Below are 14,299 nucleotides of genomic sequence, written 5' to 3' on the forward strand. Positions count from 1 at the left end.
ATCCCACACACACATTACCACAAGCCCCCTGTGCCATCCCACACACACATTACCACAAGCCCCCTGTGCCATCACACACATTACCACAAGTCCCCTGTGCCATCCCACACACACATTACCACAAGTCCCCTGTGCCATCACATACACTTTACTGTGTCCCTTCATCATCACCACGCTGTGCCCCCTTATGATCACACTGCGGCCTCCATGCTGCTTTTCCTACTTTCACCTGGCCCCCCTTCATCACACTGTGCCAGGCTGCTCCCCCCTTCATCACACTGTGCCATGCTGCTCCCCTCCTTCATCACACTGTGCCATCCTGCCCCCTCCCCTTCATCATTGTGCTATCCTGCCCCCCTCCCCTTCATCATTGTGCCATCCTGCCCCCCTCTCCTTCATCATTGTGCCATCCTCCCCCCCTTCATCATTGTGCCATCCTGCCACCCTCTCCTTCATCATTGTGCCATCCTGCCACCCTCTCCATCACTGTACCATCCAGCTCCCTCCCTCTCCTTCATCGCTATGCCATGCCGCTCCCCCCTCTCCTTCATCACTGTGCCATGCCGCTCCCCCCTCTCCTTCATCACTGTGCCATGCTGCTCCCCCCTTCATCACACTGTGCCATGCCGCTTCCCCCCTTCATCACATTGTGCCATACTGCCCCCCCTCCCCTTCTTCACATTGTGCCATGCTGCCCCCCTCTCCCCTTCACATTGTGCCATGCTGCTCCCCCCCTCCATCATTGTGCCATGCTGCTCCCTTCCTCCATCACTGTGCCATCCTACCCCCCCCTTTATCACTGTGCCATCCTGCCCCCTCTCATTCATCACTGTGCCATGCTGCTCCACCTCCCCTCTCATTCATCACTGTGCCATGCTGCTCCACCTCCCCTCTTCATTACACTGTGCCATACTGCCTCACCCCTCTCCTTCAACACTATGCCCTGCTGCCTCCCCCTCTCCTTCACCACTGTGCCATGCTGCCCCAATCTCCTTCATCACTGTGCCATCCAGCCCCCCCCCTCCTTCACCACAGTGACATGCTGCCCCACTTCATCACTGTGCCATCCCAGCCCCCCTTCTCCTTCATCACTGTGCCATGCTGCTTCACCCCCCCCCCCCCCTTAATTACACTGTGCCATCCTGCCTCCCCCCTCTTCTTCATCACTGTGCCATGGGCAGCACGGTGGCTAAGCACTGGGGTCAAGAGTTCTATTCCCGACCATGGCCTTATCTGTGAGGAGTTTGTATGTTCTCCCCGTGTTTGCGTGGGTTTCCTCCCACACGCCAAAAAAAACATACTGGTAGGTTAATTGGCTGCTAACAAATTGATCCTAGTCTGTGTGTTTGTCTGTCTGTGTGTGTGTTAAGGAATTTAGACTGTAAGCCCCAATGGGGCAGGGACTGATGTGAGTTCTCTGTACAGCGCTGTGGAATTAGTAGCACTATATAAATAAATGGTAATTATAATAATCCCGCCTCCCCTCTCCTTCACCACTGTGCCATCCTGCCCCCTCCTCCTTCATCACTATGCCATGCTGCCACCCTCCTCTCCTTCATCACTGTGCCATCCTGCCTCCCCCTCTCCTTTATCACTGTGCCATCCTGCCTCCACCTCTCCTTTATCACTCTGCCAGCCTGCCTCCCCCTCTTCTTTATCACTGTGCCATCCTGCCTCCCCCTCTCCTTCATCACTGTGCCATCCTGCCTCCCTCCTCTCCTTCATCACTGTGCCATGCTGCTACACCCTGCCCCCTCATTACACTGTGTCACCCCCCTCTCCTTCATCACTATGCCATGCTGCTCCCCCTCTCCTTTATCATTGTGCCATCCTGCCTCCTTCCTCTCCTTCATCACTGTGCCATCCTGCCTCCCTCCTCTCCTTCATCACTGTGCCATCCTGCCTCCCCCTCTCCTTCATCACTGTGCCAAGCTGCTACACTCCCCCCCCCCCCTCATTACACTGTCACCCCCCTCTCCATCACTATGCCATGCTGCTTCCCCTCTCCATCACTGTGCCATGCTGCTCCCTCCTCTCCTTCATCACTGTGCCATCCTGCCTCCCCACTCTCCTTCATCACTGTGCCATCCTGCCCCCCTCCTTCATCACTGTGCCAAGCTGCTACACTCTCCCCCCCCCCATTACACTGTCACCCCCCTCTCCATCACTATGCCATGCTGCTTCCCCTCTCCTTCATCACTGTGCCATGCTGCTCCCTCCTCTCCTTCATCACTGTGCCATCCTGCCTCCCCACTCTCCTTCATCACTGTGCCCTCCTGCCCCCCCTCTCCTTCATCACTGTGCCAAGCTGCTACACTCTCCCCCCCCCCCTCATTACACTGTCACCCCCCTCTCCATCACTATGCCATGCTGCTTCCCCTCTCCTTCATCACTGTGCCATGCTGCTCCCTCCTCTCCTTCATCACTGTGCCATCCTGCCTCCCCACTCTCCTTCATCACTGTGCCATCCTGCCCCCCCCCCCCCTGTCTCCTTCATCACTCAGTTTTCCTCCCCTTGCCTCCCTTCCTTTACGTACCTTTTGTATTGGCTTCTTTCAACTCTTCTCTTTTCTCCTTTCTTTTTTTTTTTTTAGTTTTTATTTAGTTCCCAGCCTCCCCACCAACAAAGGTGGTGAAGCCAACCATCCCACCCCCAACCCCCCCCCCCCCCCCCCCATGCAGGAAAAATAAATGAAGAAACACAAAAAAAAAAGTTTAAAAAACAGTCGGCGGTAAGGGCCTGTCCCGGGCCCCCTGCCATGCCCTGGCCCGGGTAAATAGTACCCCCCCTCTCAGCGGCTCTGGGAATTATATCTTCCAACCGACAGAGGTCCTGGGCAAGGGACCCCCCCAGTTCTGTTAGTTGGGGAAGTAAGTTTCTGTGACCGAGCTGACTCTTTGTTCCTGTCTTTTTATAGACAGAGACCATCTAGCCAGTTGCTAATTATAAACAGGAACAGGGTACTACTACCCAATATAAAAAAAGAAGAGGAGTATCAAAATCATACAATTAATATATTTCAAACACGTTGTGCTACAGAAATATATTTCTTCAAAATGCTCCCTGAAGCGTTTAGTATGATTTATTGGGTACTTGAGTCACATGTACATAGAGTACTGTATGTAGCCTTCTTACATTTACATTCACCAATAGAAAGTTGTCATTTACAGCACAGCTAAATCTACCTGAAAACATAATGGATGGATAATCACATATTTGCAGATGGTTTCTGAGTATGAGAAAATAACAATTACAGTGATGACATTTTATTATACACAGAATAATTTATATATATACTAAGGCAGAATAGATAACCCATAGTAAACACTTCAGAACAAATTAGAATTCATGAAACATGCAACTCCAAAGCTGCCCCGGGCTTTACACGATGGAAAGTGAATGCATTGAGAGGCGTTCCTGGTGAAACACTGCTTCTTCCTTGGGGAGTAAAATAAGAGACAGATTATTAATTTATTGTTTAGAAAGACTGCAAATGTGATGTTAATTATACCTGAACTGGGTTACCTGGGACCACTGGAAAAATGCATTGTAGGGTCCCCTTAAAACTGACATCACCTTTAGATACTAGGTTACAGCAGTCCTTATTGTACTACAACCTGCAGCACATGAATGTACCTTTTATCATGTCCCAATTATCTATTTATTATCAGTATTCTCCTATTCGTTGTTACAACCTCCCAGTTCCTAGAGTTTCTGGGGAGGAGCCAGCCACCAGGAAGCCACTAGTAGGCTAGGTCCGGCCCCATTAGCTTGGGACTGCAATGACAGGACCCAGGAAAAATGAAATAGTCAATCCACCCCTGTTTGGGCCGGGCTCTGCACTAAACAAAAATAAAAATTTCTCAGGCGCTCAAAATCGCTGACAATAAAATATGTCAATATGCCTATGTACCACCAAATGCCGCTGTAAAAGGACAGTGCCAATCTCAAATTGTAATTACTAAAAAGTTAAACCAAACAGCGCAATTAGGCAATATTTCAGTAATATTATTTCTTCTGTATTTAATCCAAAATACGCCAAAGAGAATCACTGTGAACTCAAATATTATCTCATTAATAACCAAATTTCATAAATTAACAAACAATCATATGAAATTAATAATAATAATGCTAAAAAACAAATGGTAAAACAACATCATTAAACTAATAAATAATTGTTTGATCAGACTCATAAAATAATATTGCACATATAATAGATAATAACTGGTAAATACACAGGAAACTATGAGTTATAGCTATGTCTACCATAAACTCCATAACCTTAGAAAAATCTCATTTTGTCCAACCAAACAAAAAAACTTATAATATATCAAGAAAACCTCACTGATAGAAAAGACTGTAATGTGTGTCTGGATCTCTACATCTGCTGAATCAGGGTAATTTTCCCATATTAAAAGATAAATGAACACAGATAATTGTTAATACTCAGTCCACCCAGTCTTGTGCAGTAAATAATACTTACCTGGTAAAACAGTCCTCCAATAAAGGCGCCTAAGGATCAGCAATAAAACAGCAGATAAAGGAGAACGCAAATCTTTTTCACTCACTGTCTCCACGTTGTCTCTGCCGGCTCTCTGACAGCAGCTGTGTGAGTGGTGCGCACAAGTAACCTACCCGCGTAGGAACAGATTGCTGATCACAATGGTTCCATATACTTAGTTGCTTTGCTCCAACAGCAATGATGAAAAAGCATTAGGAATATCCGGATCGTTTCTACACAGCGTTGGTCTTCACAATGATTAATGCGTTTCGTCTGCACTTTGCAGACTTTCTCAAAGCCTCCAGTCCCTGCACCAGCCCATCTAGCCATCGGCCCTTCTGGTATTTGCCAAACCTGCCAGATGGCCAGTCCGCCCCTGTGTCCAGTACAAAACCTGAAGTCTATGTGTTATCTTGGGATTAATTTCCTTTATAGACTTTTTCTTTTTTTAACTTTTGAACCCTTCAAACAGTACTCACCAGTTACTGTAATGGGGATGATAAACTAAGCAGAGTTGCATTATTTACACAATCAGCTGAAATGTTTGGCAAGAGCGGGGTGTTCCTGGCCAAACAGGGAGTCACAGGAATATATGTGTCATGTGTGACCCTCTTCAGCCAAGACTGACAAGCCGCCATTGTCGACGGAGCTAAGCATTACCATACATTTTTATGGGTAACCCCAGACAAGCTTATTGCTTAAATTTTCTTACACCAGCTAGTAATACTAAGGAGAGACCCCCAACAGTCAGGAAATTCTCACTCTGCTCCCCTCAGTTTCCCTCAGCTCTGAATGGATGAGTTTCTCACTTGGAGAATATGAGGGGGCTGCTGTATCTAGATTTAATGAGAACATTATACAAAAAAAGATGTTTGAATCCACTGAGTTAGATTTACATTAGATGCTCTGGGTTACAGCACCTTTTTGTTGTCCACCAGTCTTCATAAATGTTCCTTAAAATGTTCATTAAACAACTAGTACATTAAACATTTAATTAATTGAAAGTAGTCTACATCATCAGTGTTTGTTGGACAGTTTTATGCTACATATTTCATTAATTTACTAAAAAAAAAAATAACTCTGATTTTTTTTTTTCTCATTTTAAATATCTGTAATACCTGAATAACTGTAGTAAGTAACTCTTAACATATAAAAATATCAAGAAATTTCCTCAATATTGTTTATACTGTAATATTTTCAATATACAAATTTGGCCATGTAAAGTATTTAAATATAACAGACATTCAACTATATTTTCAGTCTCTGACACTTTGACGTTCTACAACTACTCCATACTAAGCTTTTTTTATAGCAGAAAACTCCTCACCCTCTGTACCTGTTCTTGGCTGATCGCCATGTAATTCCTCTGCCTTGCTCTCTTCCCTCTTCCTCTTTTTACCATGGTCACCCTTAGGACTGGTTCTCTCAGGGCTGGTGCTAGGGTCCTCTGCGCCCTAAGCACAATTTTGAAGTCCGCCCCCTCCCCCCCCTAGTCTTTCCTTACCCCAAACTCCATAACGCTGCTCCTCTCTGCCGGGTCCCGTCCCTCACTGACACTGTCGGGCCGTGATGATGATGTCCCGCCCGACAGTCAGTGAGGGGAGGGGGAGTGGAGGAGACGGAAGTGCGCCCCATCAGCTGTTGGAGGGGAGGGCAACAGTGGCGGTGGTGATCAGTAGCTGTGCGGTGGCCGTGGAAGGTATGCTCAGCGGTCGCCGCACAGTATTACAGTATAAAACTATCTGCATTTTAATTCTGTGGCGCCCACCAGAGCCTGGCGCCCTAGGCAACTGCCTAACGTTGCCTAATGGGAGCGCCGTGCCTGGGTTGTATTCTTCTTTGGCTCAGTTTTCTCTTTTGTTACGACCCTTTCTGCTCTCTTCCTTCTTTCCATCTTCTTTTTCCCCTCTGATAGTTACTGCTTCACTCCACTGGACTCCATTTTAGCAGAAAAGGCAGAAAGATGAGTTATGACTTATAACTGCCACCATTGCCCTGACTATAGTAACGTGATGTCAGCAGAGAGGATGGAATCCTGTGATGTTACCAGTCTCACATCTCCCTGTATACACTGTAATGTATTTATTATGAGTGAGGATCTGTTTGTTGATGGCTAGATAAATTTGTGAATGAATTTTACTTTATTTTTAAAGATCAAGCGAATGCAATTTACAGTGTATATATGTCTAAGTTGGAAGTGGTTCTTATGTTTACATTTTACCTTTTTTATGAGGTCAACACATTTTCATTTCCTGTACCAGCATTATGTACATATAGTAGAGTGATTCGTCCACCTCTCTGTTCCTGCATCCTGGTTTCAATGTGCCACTTTGAAATTATCAGCTTGTTGAATGGTTGCGAAATAGTAGTCACATCACAGTAGCTTCCATGGCCAAACAGATATATAATACCCCATAATGCTATAATTGTAGAGTGAGAACTGAAAGCACAGTTATAGATTCACATTGTAATTTAAAAAATCAGTATTATTTTGGGAGAGTACTCTATGTTTTGTCTTAAGGTGCTCATTTACCAGCCGATCAAGGCCAAGCAGCCCTTTCCCTTTCAGATTTGGCCATACATGCGGGTTCCATTAAATGGCACTATCTTTGACCTGTCTCAGGGCATTTAAAGTAGACTCAATCTTTATTCACTCGTTACTTGTTTATTTATCCCTCATAACCCGAATATGTTTGAATAGCTGGTTAACTGATCTTGTTCCATCTTACAAGAAGTAGTCACATTCAAACTTGCCACCACTTAAAAAAAACCACTCAAAATTAATTAGGATAAGTCAGGGGCGGATCCAGACTATTGCTATACCCCGGGCGATTTTAGGTGGGGCGATTTAGGCCCCGCCCCCTTTCTAATTTCTAAGGCTGCCAGCGGCTGCATAGTATGTGCAGGTCCGTTCAGCAGTGACAGTGTGCTGTCCCGCTGCTCTGATTGTGTTTAAAACACAATCAGAGCAGCCGGGCGGCACACTGTCACTGCTGAACGGACCTGCACATACTATGCAGCCGCCGGCAGCAAGCCCCTGCTAGGGAGGGCGATCGCCCCGATCGCCCCCCCCCCCCCCTGGATCCGCCACTGGGATAAGTTGATTAATGGATTCATCAACGTGCACAGACCTAGTGACTCAGCAACCTTTACAATCTGCTGATCGGTTAACATGTGACTGTCCAGAAATCTGTAAGACTCTAAAATTGTTTTGATAGCCCCCAGGGCCAGATTTACCGCTAGGCAACCTAGATCCCCAGGGGGCCTGGCAGCAAAGCAAGGAGGGGGGTGCAGCCAAGAAAAAAATATCATAATGGGCTGAACACTCCATCCGAGTATACACTGGAGGGTGGGCAGCTTAGGTAGACCATAGCTAGTTTGTACAAAGGGGCTCCAAATTACAAATTTTCCTTTCCAGAATTCAAAAGAACGGTCTGAGATGCTAAGTTCTACTTTATCATTAAAGTAATCCTCACAATTCTACTAAAACAAGGTGTATCCGACAGAGATATGGTAGAGGTGTCAATATATTTGGGCATTTCTTTTAAGCCTGACCAGATGTCATAATAACCTTTCACGTTGGTGTGCTGTGTTGTTGACTCATCATCAGTCTAACTCTTAGAAAAGGGAAGTTTTTTCTGCCATTAGCTTTTGTAGGAGAAGCTGAAACAGCGAAAGTGTCATCTGCTACTTGAGTCAACAGCTTGCTCACAAGGAGCTGTTTGCATCTGTGAAGATTTTTGTCATTTGGAAAAAAAGACATTACATATGACTTAAAGCTACGATCAAGCGTGGTTGCCAAAATGTAATGTTCAAATTTCAAGATGCTGCAAATCATTGAGTCCTGGCGAAGTGAACAAAGAACTTCATCTACAAGGCCAACATACTGCAGAATCGCCAGGTTTCATCTCCTCCTTCAGCTTTTCCAGCTGATTTTCCAGTACTTTGATTAGGGGTATAACTTGACTCAGATTGGCAGTGTCAGAACTCACTTTATTTGTTATTATTTCAAATAGTTTCAGTAGCTTGCATAAAACACTAATTATTCTCCAATGTGCTGGCGTAAGGTAACATGTCCCTCTTCTCCCTATCTCATGGTTTGCGTAGGTATTAATGGCTTGTTGCTGTTCCTCTAGTTGCTGAAGCATATCATGTGTGGAATTCAACCTTGTTATTACCTCTTGCTTCAGTTGGTGGTATGGCAGATGAAATGTGTTTTGCAGCCGCTGCAATATTCTATATGCGGTCGCTGAATGTAAAAAATGCACAGAAATGTTACGGGCCATGACCAGCGTCTCCTGCACTGACCTCTCATTTTTTAAGATATTCTGCACCACCAAAATGATAGTGTGCGCAAAGGATGGTGCCTGTTAAAATTCATTCTTAATGCACACACAAAGTTGGCTCCATTATAGGCTAAGCGGGGTGAGCCATTTTGCTGTTACGAGGTGTGGTGGTGCCTAGCCACCTCGACCCGCTGTGCCTAACCAGTGCGTCTGGCCGAATCCATGATGACTGGGACGTCACTTCCGGTTTTGCTAGGGCAACGGTCAGAACGCTCAGCTGTTACAGCCGCGTCCTGGTAGCAGGGGGAGCCAGGCGCATGCACCGGGGGATAATTATTATTATTATAAACTCCCTGGGGCTGATTCATGCCTGCCTCCTGATTGGCTCTCTCGTGTATTTAAGACAGGGAGGGCTTAGCCTCCCTGCTGGTTATAGCATTCAGTTCCTGGCTGCTAACCTGCTCCTTTCTACTGTGCTTATTCCTGGATTGCTTTCCATGTATGACTTTTGGCTTATGCTCCTGGACTTCTGATTATTTGCTTGTGACTCGGATACCCTTGATTGCTATCAGCCCTGATCATTGCCTGAACTCTACTTCACTGATTGCTCCTGCCCTTGGACCCTGGCTTGTTCCTGACCATGTTGCCTGCTGTCATCTCCTGTTCCCATGCTGCGGCATTTCTTATAAGCTTGCACTACGTTGAGTTTAAGACCTAGGGACATCTGAGTACCTGTGAGCATATTCAGCTCTACGGGAAAGGTGGCTGCTATAGGTGAAGACCTCTGCCGATAGTTCTGTAAGCCTATGACAATAGCTGGTAGCCGTAACAGTAGCGTGCCTATGAATGACCTGCCATTGAGTGCTAGGTCTACTATGCTGAAAGGATGAGGAGGATGATGGTGAAGGTACCAGTTCTGCTGTTGCTGATGCAGGGCTGCATGTTACTATACACAATTTGCCACTTTTAGAAACATGACTTGAATGAATTTGCTGCAAATTACTTATCAGGAGAAGGTGCCTAGATGATCAACATTCCTACCTCTACTTATTTTGCCATGACAAAGGCTACAGATGCCTTGATAAATTTTGCCTGGGTTTAGATAAAAATATTTCCAAACAGAAGAGCTCCTTTTTTTCGTCTTCTGCCCTGGCATGATAATGCGCTTATCATGGGCAATTGGTGGAACCACTGTTGGCTGTCTGACTTCAACACAATCATCATCCTCCTCCTCCTCATTATCTCCCTAAAGTACAACACGTTCATTTTTAGATCCGCAATTAACCCCCTCATCCTCTTGCACATTTGAACTTCCAAAGTAGTAGTACTAATCAACTACGTCTACCACTACCAGCAGTAGCAGGACCCCTACTAGAAAAAAGTGGGCATACTCAGAGCCTTGTCTTGCCATTGCGGGTGGTATATGGAATGTTGCATAAGTACTATATATACACTATATGAACAAAGTATTTTTCCACACCTGCTAATTATTGAATTCAGGTGTTTGAATCAGACTCTATGCCAGAGGTGTATAAAATCAAGCACATAGCCATGCAGTCTCCATTTGCAAATGTTTGTGATACCAAATGAGTCATTCTGAAGTGCTCAGTGACTTCAAGCGTGGTACTGTGATGGGATACCACCAGTTTATGATGGAAACGGTGATCATGATAAATGAAGTGAAAGCATCCGTTGCAGACACACAAATGGATATTACAGAATCACAGACTAGACTTGGGTGTATTAACCCCCTGCATGCTGTTGAGTCAGTAGCTTTGATGTGATTGGACTGACACCGACTAGTAACTGCAAACAAGCAATAAGTATAGAAATCTGCTATAATTATCTACTGGAAATTGGAGCCATAGGCTTGGGAGTGCCAGGGGAGGAAGAGGTTAACTAGCCCTCTGCTCAATGACTCTGAGAAAAGAATTTAACTTCCCATGAAATAGTGATCTGGAAGCGCTGCCAGCTTTTGGTTTCTTGAAATGTTCATTATTCTATTAAAGCAAATCTCTTTGCTCCCTGGCAGTCTGCGCGTAAGGTGTGACAATCGAGTTGTAGCATCCCATGGCTGCACAGAAGAGGTCCCCCTCTTGCTGCAGGAGCCCTTGTGGCGCCTCTGGACCCCCGGGCACCAGCTCCTCCAGTGACAGGTGATGTAAAACACCCCTGTTGTTTCATACTTAAAATCGCCGTTCCAATTCTGCAGAGTGCATACACACTACAGAATTGTAACGACATTGTTCCATCGTTGAACGAGATTTTTAGTTTAGTTTAAAAATCTCGTTCAACAATTCAATGGGCTTTGGAATGAAAATCGCTCATATTTCCAGGGTACACACTACTGTGATATCGGGCCGACTGGTCGTTTATCGTCTAATTGGCCCGATAATCGGCTGAAAACACAGTAGTGTGTACCCAGCCAAAGCTCTTGCAGTATAATACCTTCCACAGTCATAAAAGCCTAGGCTGATTATATACATTAACAGTATGCAAGGATCCGACTACAAAAAATGTAATCGATTTGTGTTGGGTTTCCGATATGGCATTCAAACAGGACTGGCACAATTTCTTCTCCTTCAAGGTATAGTTAGTGCAAATAACACTTCCTGCATCACATTTCCCTTCGCAGATATTCCTCTTCATGGCTGGGAGCAGAATCATTGCCAGGAACTAATGAATAGATGCCATCTCTTTAATGCATATTTCCTTGACTTTCAGCACTTTAGTTTCTCTTATCAGGCACTTTAGTGCAGGGGCAGGTTGGGCTGGGGAGCAGGAGGACATCTGCCCACCGGGACGGTCCCATAGTGGGCTGAGCCGACTCTTGACCACCTCCCCCTGGGCTAACATTTGAAAGGCCCTCCCCTGCTTTAGAGAGACAGAAAATCACGGATATGAAAACACTTTAAATGCAGAAGTATTTTATAGGCTCAGACAGAGAATAAGATGTACAATGCCTGGTGTTTGAATCTCCTGCTCCTTTAAAGGGGCAAGAACCCCAAGATTGCTGCTCTATGGTTATTGGTATGCAGCTGGAGAACTGGACAGCAACGTGTCATACCTGGCTGAATTTGTCATCCCAGGATTGAAAGTGTCCAAAAGGAATGGAGATTGACAGAAGTTTGAGGTCTTGCTTTTCAATGGGATTAAGTCATGGTAGAGGCACTCTGAAAAGCATTCCTATAACATCATGCTTCTACCACAACACTTCTGGTGTGCAGTTTTTTATTTATGCTATGCATGCTTCTCAAATGTTCCACTTTCAGATCAGACTGATCTGCAGTATCTTCTAGTTGGCATTTTGCTAAATCATTTTGAACAATTATATTTTTTTTTCTCCCCAGCTGGATCTATCCATAAAGGCCATTTTTGCAGAATGCCTTGGAGATTGTTGACACATGAACCTTATCTTCCATAACAGGTACTGACTTCTGTTGTTCATTCAATGTTATAGCTGCCTTCTACAATAAGTGGCCTTATTGTCTGCAATTAAGTTCATAGGACAGCCTGATGTAGGCAGTGTAGCTGTAGTTTCATACTTCTACCACTTCTGCACAAATATTGTACTGAACTTCAAGGGATATTTAATTTGCAATCTTGTATCTTTCTACAGATTTATGCTTCCCTATAATCATATCTCTGAGTTGTCTGAAATGCTCATTTGTCTACGTTTTCAAAATTTGTTAAGTCTCTAGCATGCTGTATGACTGAGAGAGGGGCATTTATATTACAAAAGAAACACACAAATCCCCCAGCACACTGCTTTCAGCCAGTAAACAAATACAAATTAAAACGGACTCCTATTTATAAATAAAATGCAGAAGTCTTAGTTGCACACATTGCAAATAAATTATAAGCCAATCGCCATTCATGGCACTTCTGCTATTAGAATCTTCCTAACCCTCAACAGTGAGGATACCCATATTGGGTAATATATTTATGTGTTTTTGGACCATGAGCAAACTTACTAGTAAGTACCTCAAAATCTCAAAAAAGCAGGCACTATAAGGACCTGCACTCACTCTCAGCTACTGATCTCACAAACCATAATACACACAATGGAAGTCACTCAATCAATTTATAATACCATGTTCACACTACCGCCCCAGAGCATCCCAGCTCATCAGATCCCGTTCACACTGCACCTTGGAAATTCATGGGTTGACCCCGTTCATACTAAGCCCGGGTCTGCCCTGGCAAAAAGTGCGAGTCATCACAAGAGGAGCTTTGATTGGCTGACAAAGGTGAGGTTATTTAAAGGGGACTTTTTTTTGCACACAAAGATGAGGCCAACATGGGTGATGACTGTTCACTGCAATTAATCATGGCCGACGGGTTACTATTGTGTAGCCTGGAGTTCCTGGTTAATTGCGTTATTTTGCCGTTTCATACAGCAAATGAGTGTTTGATGCAGCTGCTGACACTGTGCTACCTTGCACAGTGTAATCTCAGGAGGAGAAAGGCGCAATTTATGGCAAAGAGGGAGAATACTCAATATCATTATTTGCGCAGGAGGAGATCTTTTGTTAGGTCCATCATTTCCTTCATATTGAGATTCAACACAGCGGCTAACCAAAGAATGTGGGCCAGAGAACGCACTCACGGGGAAGCTTTCTGGTCTACTGTGGAAGCTCTTGAGTATGAGCAGTGGATGGCATACTTTCGCATGTCACGTGGAACATTTCAGTATGTGCTGGACCTTATCACCCCAGCACTTTCTAGATAGACCACAAACTGTAGAAAACCCATTGCACAAAGTAGGAGACTAGAAATTATGTTGTGGTGTTATGCTACGCCTGGCGAATACCGCAATCTCCTGCTTGTTTGGAGTGGGGAAATCCACGGTTTGCACTCTAGTGCATGAAGTCACAAAGGCATTGCTGGAAGCCCTTTACCATCGCTTCATCTCCTTGCTTCAAAGCCAGCGACTAGGTGACCCCATCACTGGATTCCTACGACGTGGATATTCAGTGTGCTGGAGCCATAGACAGGACACACATCTCTATCATTGCCCCACAGACAACTCTGCGGACTACTACAACCGCAAAGGCTGGCATTCCATTATTCTACAGGCTGTAGTTGACTACAACAATTGGTAAACATCATATGATGTGTATTGTAAAACAAAGCTAAATATATTTTATTTTCAGTTTCACAGATGTCTTTATTGGCTGGCCTGGACGTTCCCATGATGCCAGAGTTCTGGCCAATTCAGATGTATACCAGATTGCAGAGGATAAGCAAGTTGGCTGGTTGTTTCCTAGAGAGGTAAATATCTATATTTTTTATGATGCTTTTCTCAATAAGCTAATACATTCATGTATGTTTTGCTATTTGTTTACAGTCCCTGTCCATCTGTAGATGTACACCTTTCCAAATACCTCACAGCACTGGGGTCATGAGTTCAATTCCCGACCATGGCCTTATCTATGTGGAGTTTGTATGTTCTCCCCGTGTTGTGTGGGTTTCTTCCGGGTGCTCCGGTTTCCTCCCACACTCCAAAAC

At 44.8% G+C, this 14,299-nt stretch overlaps 1 long non-coding RNA gene across 1 annotated transcript; it reads right to left on the reverse strand.

The window, feature by feature from the left end:
- Positions 1 to 3,067: 3,067 nt before the first annotated feature.
- Positions 3,068 to 4,664, reverse strand: LOC142103477 (uncharacterized). Its single transcript, XR_012679366.1, has 2 exons — positions 4,485 to 4,664; positions 3,068 to 3,439 (listed from the first exon to the last, which is right to left on the reverse strand). It is a non-coding gene; the product is annotated as an uncharacterized LOC142103477 (long non-coding RNA).
- Positions 4,665 to 14,299: the final 9,635 nt, after the last annotated feature.

The sequence above is a fragment of the Mixophyes fleayi genome, chromosome 10 (assembly GCF_038048845.1).
Source record: "Mixophyes fleayi isolate aMixFle1 chromosome 10, aMixFle1.hap1, whole genome shotgun sequence".
Classification (NCBI taxonomy): Eukaryota; Metazoa; Chordata; class Amphibia; order Anura; family Limnodynastidae; genus Mixophyes; species Mixophyes fleayi.